This window comes from Triticum urartu, unplaced genomic scaffold (assembly GCF_003073215.2).
Source record: "Triticum urartu cultivar G1812 unplaced genomic scaffold, Tu2.1 TuUngrouped_contig_9222, whole genome shotgun sequence".
NCBI classification, from domain to species: Eukaryota; Viridiplantae; Streptophyta; class Magnoliopsida; order Poales; family Poaceae; genus Triticum; species Triticum urartu.
The window spans coordinates 280-9,650 of NW_024120245.1; the positions used below are offsets into that span (position 1 = coordinate 280).

Here is a 9,371-nt window from a genome sequence, read left to right on the forward strand (position 1 = left end):
CGGTAGTCGCGCGACGTGAGAAGCCACGGCAGGCACGATGTCGCCAACGCCGCAGGGGAGAGCAGCGCAGCCGCGTCGCGCCATGGCCTGCAGACCGCAAATAGTATTTGTTTTTTCTTTAATTAGCATGCATGCATGCATGCATTACTTTTCATTGATGTCAAATTGATGCCTCACTGTTCAGTAGTAGGTTACAAGACCAAGATAAGAAAGTGGTGAGGCGCCCGAGCAGCAGGCAGACCTGTTATTATCATCGGCGTTGGAATGGGCTTCATGATCTAGGATCCATTGGGCTGTTGGCAGGCTCGTGTTGGCCTAGGCGTACATGTTTGACACATCCTGCGCTACGCTCTCTCTGTTTCTTAGCTAGGTCAGTCGCCGCACCCTCGCTCTTTAATTTCTCGTCCTCGTTCCTATCGCCCTCTCTCGATTCTGGAGGCCGACGCACACAAATCCGGCCAGATCAGCATGAAGATGCATGGCGGCGACGAGATCGAGATGGGTTCGCTGCTGGGCAGCATGGCGGCGACGCGCTGCTGCGGGCGTGGGGCATGGACAAGGCCCGTCAGAGGCTGGAGCGCCACCTCGCGGCCGTCCAGTGCATCCTGCTGAGCTTAGCGAAAGCAAAACTCTCTACTCCTGGCCAGACTATAAGAAACACAAACCTTCAACACCATTCTTACACGCCCAATGCATATTCACCACCTCTCTACTGTAGTCTGCATGCTGGCTCAGGTAGTGCTATAATCGTGACAAGCCGCATCAACCAAGTTGCTTCTATCATGGGCACACTTCCTCCACATCAGATATCACTTCTAGATGAGGATCAATCATGGAAGCTTTTTCGTAGAAACGCATTTGGAAGGGGAGTGGAAAAGCAAGAGGAATTGATTTTAATGGCTAAGAGTATTGTCCACAAGTGTAAGGGATTACCTCTTGCTATCAAAACCATAGCAGCCTTACTTCGTTCGAAGCATCGCGATCAGTGGGTTTCTGTTCTGGATAGTCATGGTTGGAAAGATGCCATCCTCACAAGTACTGGGATTGTACCTGCACTACAGCTAAGCTATGATCACTTGTCGTCAGAAGCAAAAATATGTTTTTCCTTCTGTGCTATTTTCCCCAAGGATAGCCCGATGGATAAAGACATGTTAATCCAGCTATGGATGGCAAATGGCTTTATTGCATCGGAAACAAGAGGCCAGCAAATTTTTGATGTTCTAGTTTGGAGATGTTTCCTACAAGATGTCGAGATTCAAAAGAATTTGCTTTTTGGGTTTCGAGATGGGTTCATCCACCGACGAACTACCTGCAAGATGCATCATCTTGCTGACTCCGTAAGCGGAAATGATTGCTCCATTTTGCAAGAATCTTCTTCATGTCAAGAATTTTTTCAAGGATCCACAGATGATGCTAGTTCATTACAGCATGAGGTTCGACATTTGTCACTTGACTATGTCAGTAATAATATTATTGCCGCCATGAAGGAAATTCTAGCTCCCCGGCCCCGCACGATATTAGTCTTCGAAAGGAAAATTGGGATTGGGATCCATCCGAGTATGGCCAAGTCAACATTCGTGTCCTTACGAGCACTGAAGACATTCTCATTCGGGACAAATATGACAAGCTTGAAGCATCTTCGTTATCTAGATTGTTCTTACTCTGATATATCTGCACTGCCTGAAGCCATTACCATGATGTATAGCTTGCAAACGTTGAAACTCACTGGTTGTGCAGACCTTAAGAAGTTACCAGAAGACATGAGATGTATGAGCAGTCTTCGGCACATGTTCCTCATTGGGTGTGATAGTTTGGAGCGCATGCCACAAGGTATTGGTCAGCTGAATTCTCTACAGACATTGACGAATTATGTCATCGACAGCGACGCAGGTCGTGGAATTGATCAACTAAAAGATTTGAGTCTAGGTGGTGCTCTTTGTTTGACTGAGCTGAGAAAGGTGCATAGTGCAGAAAATGCTAAACAAGGCAATATGTCCGCCAAGCATAATTTGAAACGATTATTACTCGATTGGGAAGATGGGCCTTCTTATGTCATAAATGTTGGATATGAAGTAGATACTAAAGCAGAAGGAATATTAGAGGCCCTTTGTCCTCATAAAAGCCTTGAAGTTCTACTTTTATCTAATTATACCGGTGCTAAATTGTCATCATGGATGCACAACTCTGCACTGTTAGAGCATCTTAGTGAGCTTCGTCTTGGTGACTGCAAGAACTGCAAGGATCTTCCACCATTATGGCGGTTGCCCTCTCTTGCGCACTTGGGTTTGGATCGTATGCCTAGGTTGAAAAGTATATGTGTTGGCAATGATGATACAAGCATTGGGGAATCATGCATGTTTGTCTCCAAGATCCTTCTTTCCTAAATTGGAAACGATGATAGTTACCAACATGGATAATCTAAAGAGATGGCACCAGGAGGTGTCAGGACAGGTAGCGGCTGTATCATTTCCTCAGCTTAAGAAGCTAAAGATTTCTGGATGCCCAAGGTTAATGACACTGCCGGAGGAACTTGTGCAGCAACTCCCAGCTCCCGAGGAAATATGGATCGTTGAGTGCCCGAACTTGGAGGGAGCCTTCTCAAGAGGAGGCGCTTATTGGAATTTGGTCGAAGGAATTCCATATAGATCAATTGACCCTTACTGGAATTGGGTTCGACTTCCACGGAGACCGAGCCAATAAGTGCTTCACTTGCCTTTGATTGGGGATTTGATGTCAAGGCTCAAAAGCACTGTGTGGCTTTATGTAAAGATTTTTCATTTGTGTGGCTTTTCTCCAGGTATCTGTTGTTATCACACCATGCAAACCTTGCCTTAGTTCCTCCACAACTTCTATTAATCATGCTCATCTGCAAACACAAGTGTTACATTTCTGCTTGCTGGGATGAAGCTGTATGCTCTGCAAAAAAATGATGTATGCATTCCAGCAAGTAGTGACCGATCTGAGATGATATTAAAGTTTACACATTTGGAATCTGAGATGATATTAGAGATTACAACATCAGGATGGGAAGAGATGAATAAAACACCGTTAGGGGAGGGTAATTTCTGGAATCCTAAATTTTCCAAAGTATTACAAGGAGAATAAACTTAGGCAGATCGGCAATGGTGCTTGCTGGGAGGTCAATAACTGTAATTGGTGAGGAGGAGGGCGTTTCTCCATGAACAAGTTGTATCTCAACTAGCTAGTACGTAGTTTATACTACTTATTACTTGTACCCTTCAAAGTTCCAATATCCATTTGTTTCTCTTTCTCACGTCCGGGCAAGCAAATTACATACATTTTACTGACGACTATTCAGATTCCTTTACTACATACTCCCTCCGTTCCTAAATATTTGTCTTTCTAGAGGTTTCAAATTGACTACCACATACGGATGTATATAGACATATCTTAGAGTGTGATCCGTATGTAGTCACTTGTTGAAATCTCTAGAAAGACAAATATTTAGGAACGGAGGGAGTAGAATAGAGTAGATTCATTCAGATTCAGTCCTACATAAACCAAACCACCTTCACTTGATAATCCAGCAGCCACAATCTGCAACTGGCCGGACCCCAAACGCCAACAATTTCATCCACTAGTGTAGACAATAGAAGCTCAATGAACCAAACATCATCATGCAGATGCAGGCATGTTTCCAAGAGTAACAACAGGGGCAAAACAGAATGAAAACATGAGCAATCAAGCACAGCAGTGCTTACTCATCAATCAAGTCCTAACGAGTCATCATGATAGCTAGTGATTAGTTGTTCCCAGATGAACTCAGGTCTGAAGCTCCTTCCAACTCCTTCGCCGTCGCCTCGGCACCAGATGACGATGCCCTTGCCCTCGCCCTCATCGTGGCCACGTCAGAGAAGCTGTCGGGCAGCACCATCAGCGGGTCGCTGTTCCCGTCCGTCTTGCGAAGGAACGCCTGGGCCAGTGCATAGCCCAATGCACGGGCAACTGGGACCGCCACCGCGTTGCCGACTTGCATGTATCTGCCAAGCTCAAGCAAGCATCATTCAGGAACATTCAGGAGGCGCAAATGTTCAGCTCGGGTCCAGTCTACATATGTATGTATGTGTGATGAACCTACCGCTCTTTGATGGGGCCGTACATGCGTTCTCCCTCACCGTCAGCACCCGCGCCTGATCCGGGTGCAGAATGACCTAAATGCAGGACAAACACACACACAAAAAAAAAAACTTATTCAGGGACTCCAGCAGCGAACGGGTGAATAACGCGTTGCCCTTGGGAGGGGAGGGGAGGGGAACAACAACCGGAAACGTTAAGCTGAAAATTAGAAAACAGAGAGCAAAAGATGAGAGATACTGCAAACAAATTATGAATGAAATAGTCTGACCTGGTTGTGCGGTTCTGCTCTGGTGAAAACCGTCGGCACTGTCTCGTCCCACCACAACCGTCCGAAAGGCCTAAAACAACAATGTATATATGTAACTTTGTATGTATCAAAGAAAATCGTTGACGACAACCCATCTGAGCTCCGGAAAGGAAATTAAGTGGTGGAAGCAGCTCCGATACTCACTTTAACGACTTGCCATGCACAAACGACAGCGCGTACCAAGGAACCTGGAAATGTAGACGACTAATAAGATTTTTTTTCTTTTCTTTTTGAGATTCTATAAATAATAAGTAAGAGCTAGTAGATTGCATATATAGTTGCTATATATGTTTTTGGTAATGCTTTGGGTCATATTGGAAAAAAAGAATTGGGCAGTAGAAGGGTACCCACCAATGGTTTGCCAGACTCAAGACAGGGCGGCTTAACTGTAGGATCCATATACACAACATTGTCATGGCCGACCTTGACGCCTGTCAAGTTACGGAAGTTGGCTCCCTAATAACACACAAAGTTCAACATATGGTCATGTAGGGAGAATGCAACGGGCAAACAATAGTGAGAACTATATGAAGCCTCCTACCTTCTGATATGGTATTTGCTTACACGCTCATAGTCATCTTTGTTCAGCTTCAAAGGCCGGTGATCAAGGAGCTTACCTTCTGAGGGACATTTGTTATCACCAAATGAGTAGTCCAGCATCTCTGGAACATGTCAGGAGCTTCAACCCATTACAAAGGTATATATATGAAACTGAATTGCAAAGTGAAAAACAAGGCCTTTCATTCCAATACAAACAAACAAAAACGTGAGCGTATTCAGGTTGTTAATAGAGCTATGTAATTTACCTTTACGACTTAGCCGGATATAGCGCTGCAAGTCTGTCTTTGCTTCCACACTATACACAGTTTCATCGGCAGTTTCATCGTTGCTTACTTGGATGTACAAAAGATGTTAGATATGTCGAGGTTATGAAATGTATAGGTTGGGTAGAAACTTGCCGTGGGCAGATCTGAAATGGCGTCACGAAGACACAGAGCCTCCTTCAAGGTTGGTTTCTGATTTTCATCATATGCAACAACGCTTTGCTGCAAAACAGAATCAATCTGGTCAGCATGCATGTTTACACTTGCTAGTGGATTGGTTTCAGTATAATTTTACTTACAGAGAAGGCACTCGGTGCTCCGCCACGTACTACTACGTCGTGTGTTGGGAGGGGATACTTTGGGAGCACCTGCATAGCCAAGTACACCATATCAATCATCTGAGTCATAGAGTTGTAGAGAACACTGATAATGACAAGGTACATTTACAAACCATGGTCGGGAGGGCTCCCCATAGGAACATTCGCATTCGAAATTGTGGCAGCCCATAGCAACCGGCTACCATCAACCCCATCCGAGATTGATAGTTCAGTGCCACCAAACGGCTCAAAGCATACCTACCAACAGAGCCACCATTGAGCTTAAGAATATCCGCGACGTTTTCCATAAGCACATATTTTGGCTTAAGGAAGGAAACGATGTCCATAAATGTGACAATCTGTCTATTTTTGTCATCATCCAAGGGTTTGTAACATTTTCTGTGCCGATTGTTCCCGCTCAATCCTTGACAGGGCGGGCCACCGCACAACACATCAACATCACCCTTTAAAACGTGATAGGACAATCAAATACCATTAGCGAATCTTGTGTTTAGCCAATATTACCAAGTAGAAAGAAGATAGGAAACACTCACTGGCAATGATAAGATATTTCGCCTATGGCCTTCTTTAACAAATTCTTTAATTTTAAGTGGGTAATCGCTGAACATTGAAGCAGAGTCATTGCACTTGAAATACATTTTTTTAAATAACTTCAGATTAGATACTAACCAGAGTTTCTCCATGGTCTCCCAGGAATCCTCAACCCGATGGTCATTCCATTGCACCTGTTAAAAAATTATATTATGATGGCATGTACAGGAACAACAAATATACCAACACAACAAGCGAACAAGATGAGAATGAGGAGTACCTTGAAGTATATGCATTTTTCTCTCTTGGCGCCACCATAGCAGATCGCGGTAAGTTTGTCTATGACAAGCTTGCCTTTTCCAAGTTCATGTTCTTCCCCTCCAACCTTCAACGGACTAGCTGAGGCATCGTTATTATGTTTGTAGATGTACTTGTCACATAGGACAGACCATTCCTCTAGCAACGAGAGAAAATCCTCCAATTTTTCATTACGAACCTACGTCCAAAAATCAAGAGACAAATTATATATTCAACAAACAAGAGAGAGCATTTATACAATATAACGAAGTTTAAGATGCACCAAGAAATACCTCTGTGATTGGATGGTTATACTTGAAGCTCTCACATGCATTGGTATTAAGATCTACAGCCCATCGCTACAAATATCAAGAAAAAAGGTAAAAACGAATAAGGACATGTTAGTGGAGAGAAATCAATCACTTATGTTCTTGAAAACAATAAGGTAGAACTATACTGTTTCGATCTGAAGACCAGCTATTACTGCACCCAAGCACAAGCCGGTGGACATTCCACCACAGCCTGAATATAGGTCGAGAATTGTTGCTTTTGTTGCTGCAGCGTCAGACTCTGAATTAGCTTCACCATCAAATGAGATCCCAGAATTCTCATTAATATCTACAAGCAAGGCAAATCTTGTATTATCATAATAATTTTTTTTACCACGGGAATTTATCTCGGTAGATTAATTCTGAATTTGTGTGTACAAGTTCAAGGTGGAAACTGGATTTCTGACTTCAAGCAGATTATGATCAACAACAGCGAAATTGGTGGGGAAAATAGGTCTATGTATATTTTAAAAAACAGGCTCAATGAGATTCTCCGGATTTATGCCGAATGCTCGGGTCAAGCGGTTAACCGGGAGAAGAGCTCTATTTTTTCAGTGCAAACGCAGGTCAGCCCCTCAGAGATATTATGAAAAACTCTCTCGGAATTATGGCGGAAGCGTTTTCATAGCGCTATCTGGGGTTGCCTACTGCTATTGGAAGAATCACAAGCGGCACTTTTAGCCATATTGGTGACCGTGTGCGCAACAAAATAGGTGGCTGGTCAGAAAGAAATCTTGAGTGCGCAGGAAGGGAGGTTCTTATAAAAACAGGCGCACAGGCCATACCAACCTACAGCATGAGCTGTTTTCTGCTGACAAAGAAAGTTTGCAAGACTATAACGTCTCCCATGGCCAAATATTGGTGGGGCAGTTCCCTGGACAAAAGATCTCTGCATTGGATTTCTTGGGACAAATTGACTGTGCCAAAGGCCAAGGGAGGCATGGGTTTTCAGGACCCTGAAATGTTCAACCTAGCCATGTTCGGCAAGCAGGGCTGGCGACTGCTTACAAGCCCGGACTCGCTGTGTGCTCGGGTGTTGAAGGGAAGATACTTCCCACAGACTGACTTCCTTCATGCTACGGCGCCAAGCCGAGCTTCTGCGACATGGAAGGCGATCGTGGTTGGGCGGAGGGTGTTGGAAGAGGGTTTGATCCAAAGGGTTGGCGATGGCACCACGACCTCAATATGGACAGACCCGTGAATACCGACCACAATATCACTGAAACCTAATGGCCGCATAGGAGATGCTCCACTCGCAAAAGTTTCAGATTTGATTGATGTTTACATAGGCAGGTGGAATGTGGATTTAGTCCGCCAAAACTTCACTCCCCCCGACGCGGCAACAATACTGAATATCCCTCTGAGGGTGGCGGGCGGGGAGGATACTTTGGCATGGGCTTTGAAAAGGTCAGGACACTATACTGTCAAATCGGCGTACCGATCTCTCATGACTCGTAACGAGCCTAGTTCTCCAGAGGAAGGGATGGTAGCGGAGACATCACCGAATAACAAACAGTTGTGGACTGCACTTTGGAAGCTTAATGTGTTACCAAAGATCAGAGTATTCTGGTGGAGAGTTCTTCGGGGGATTCTACCGGACTCTGTGACTCTACACTACAGGCACATCAAAACGATGAGCCAGTGTGATATTTGCCAGGCTACAGAAGAAGACCTGATGCATGCACTGATGACTTGCACGCATGCAAGTTTGTTTTGGGCGGCGGCTAGTGATCGCTTTGATTTACAGTTACCAGTGCTGCACCAAGATTTTTGGGCTCGTGACATCACTTTAGACCAGCAGCTCTCTGATGATGCACGATGCAAGATTATTACCATCATGCATTCCATTTGGACCTCGATGAACAAGTGGACACATGATCAGGAGGGGTTCGATCCGGCGATGGCCATGAAGTGGGTGCAGGAGACATTATCCATTCTTGACATACCAAGTGGACGCACTCGGGCACCGGGGCAGTGCTGGCGTCCCCCGGAAGCGGGATGGATCACCATTAACACGGACGGATCAGTGTTCGACGGCTAGCCAAATGGGGGGGCAGGGGGAGTGGCACGCTCCCATCTTGCCTTCCTAGGAGCTTGGTGCAAGCCACTGCCGGGAGTCTCGGATCCCTTCATTGCCAAGCTTCTGGCTTTTCGGGAGGGGGTAATCTTTGCTCAGCTCCGAGGATACTCACATGTGATAATAGAGGTTGACTGTCTCCACTTGGTCGATCTCTGGAACTCGCCAGGCAACTCCAGATCGATTGCGTCGCCTATCTTTAGAGAATTATTGGACATTGTGCCACACTTTATTTCCTTTTCGGTTCGACATGTCGGTAGGGACTTGAATGTGCCGGCCCATCTCTGTGCTCAGCGTGCCTGTACGCTTGATGGGACGGACAGTTGGCTAGTTGTTAGCCCAGATTTCCTCCGCACCAGCCTACGGGCAGATTGTAACCGGCTCTTGCTATTCTGAATAAAGTCCAAAATTCGATGCAAAAAAAAAAAAGAATGCCCATAGTATCTCACCTTGTGACTCCAACATGTAGCTGCGTTCGTGATCATTATTATTCTCATCGTGGTCTGCATTCCACCTCCATGACATGATGCATGGTCGCCGCTTCCGCCGCCATTCCTTTGGATTTGTCTG

General features: G+C 45.2%; 2 pseudogenes; one reads left to right on the forward strand and one right to left on the reverse strand.

Moving 5' to 3' along the window:
* Nucleotides 1-551: 551 nt before the first annotated feature.
* On the forward strand, nucleotides 552-2,700 carry LOC125532148 (annotated as a pseudogene).
* Nucleotides 2,701-3,763: 1,063 nt separating this feature from the next.
* LOC125532149 lies at nucleotides 3,764-9,019 on the reverse strand (annotated as a pseudogene).
* Between the last annotated feature and the right edge of the window lie 352 nt (nucleotides 9,020-9,371).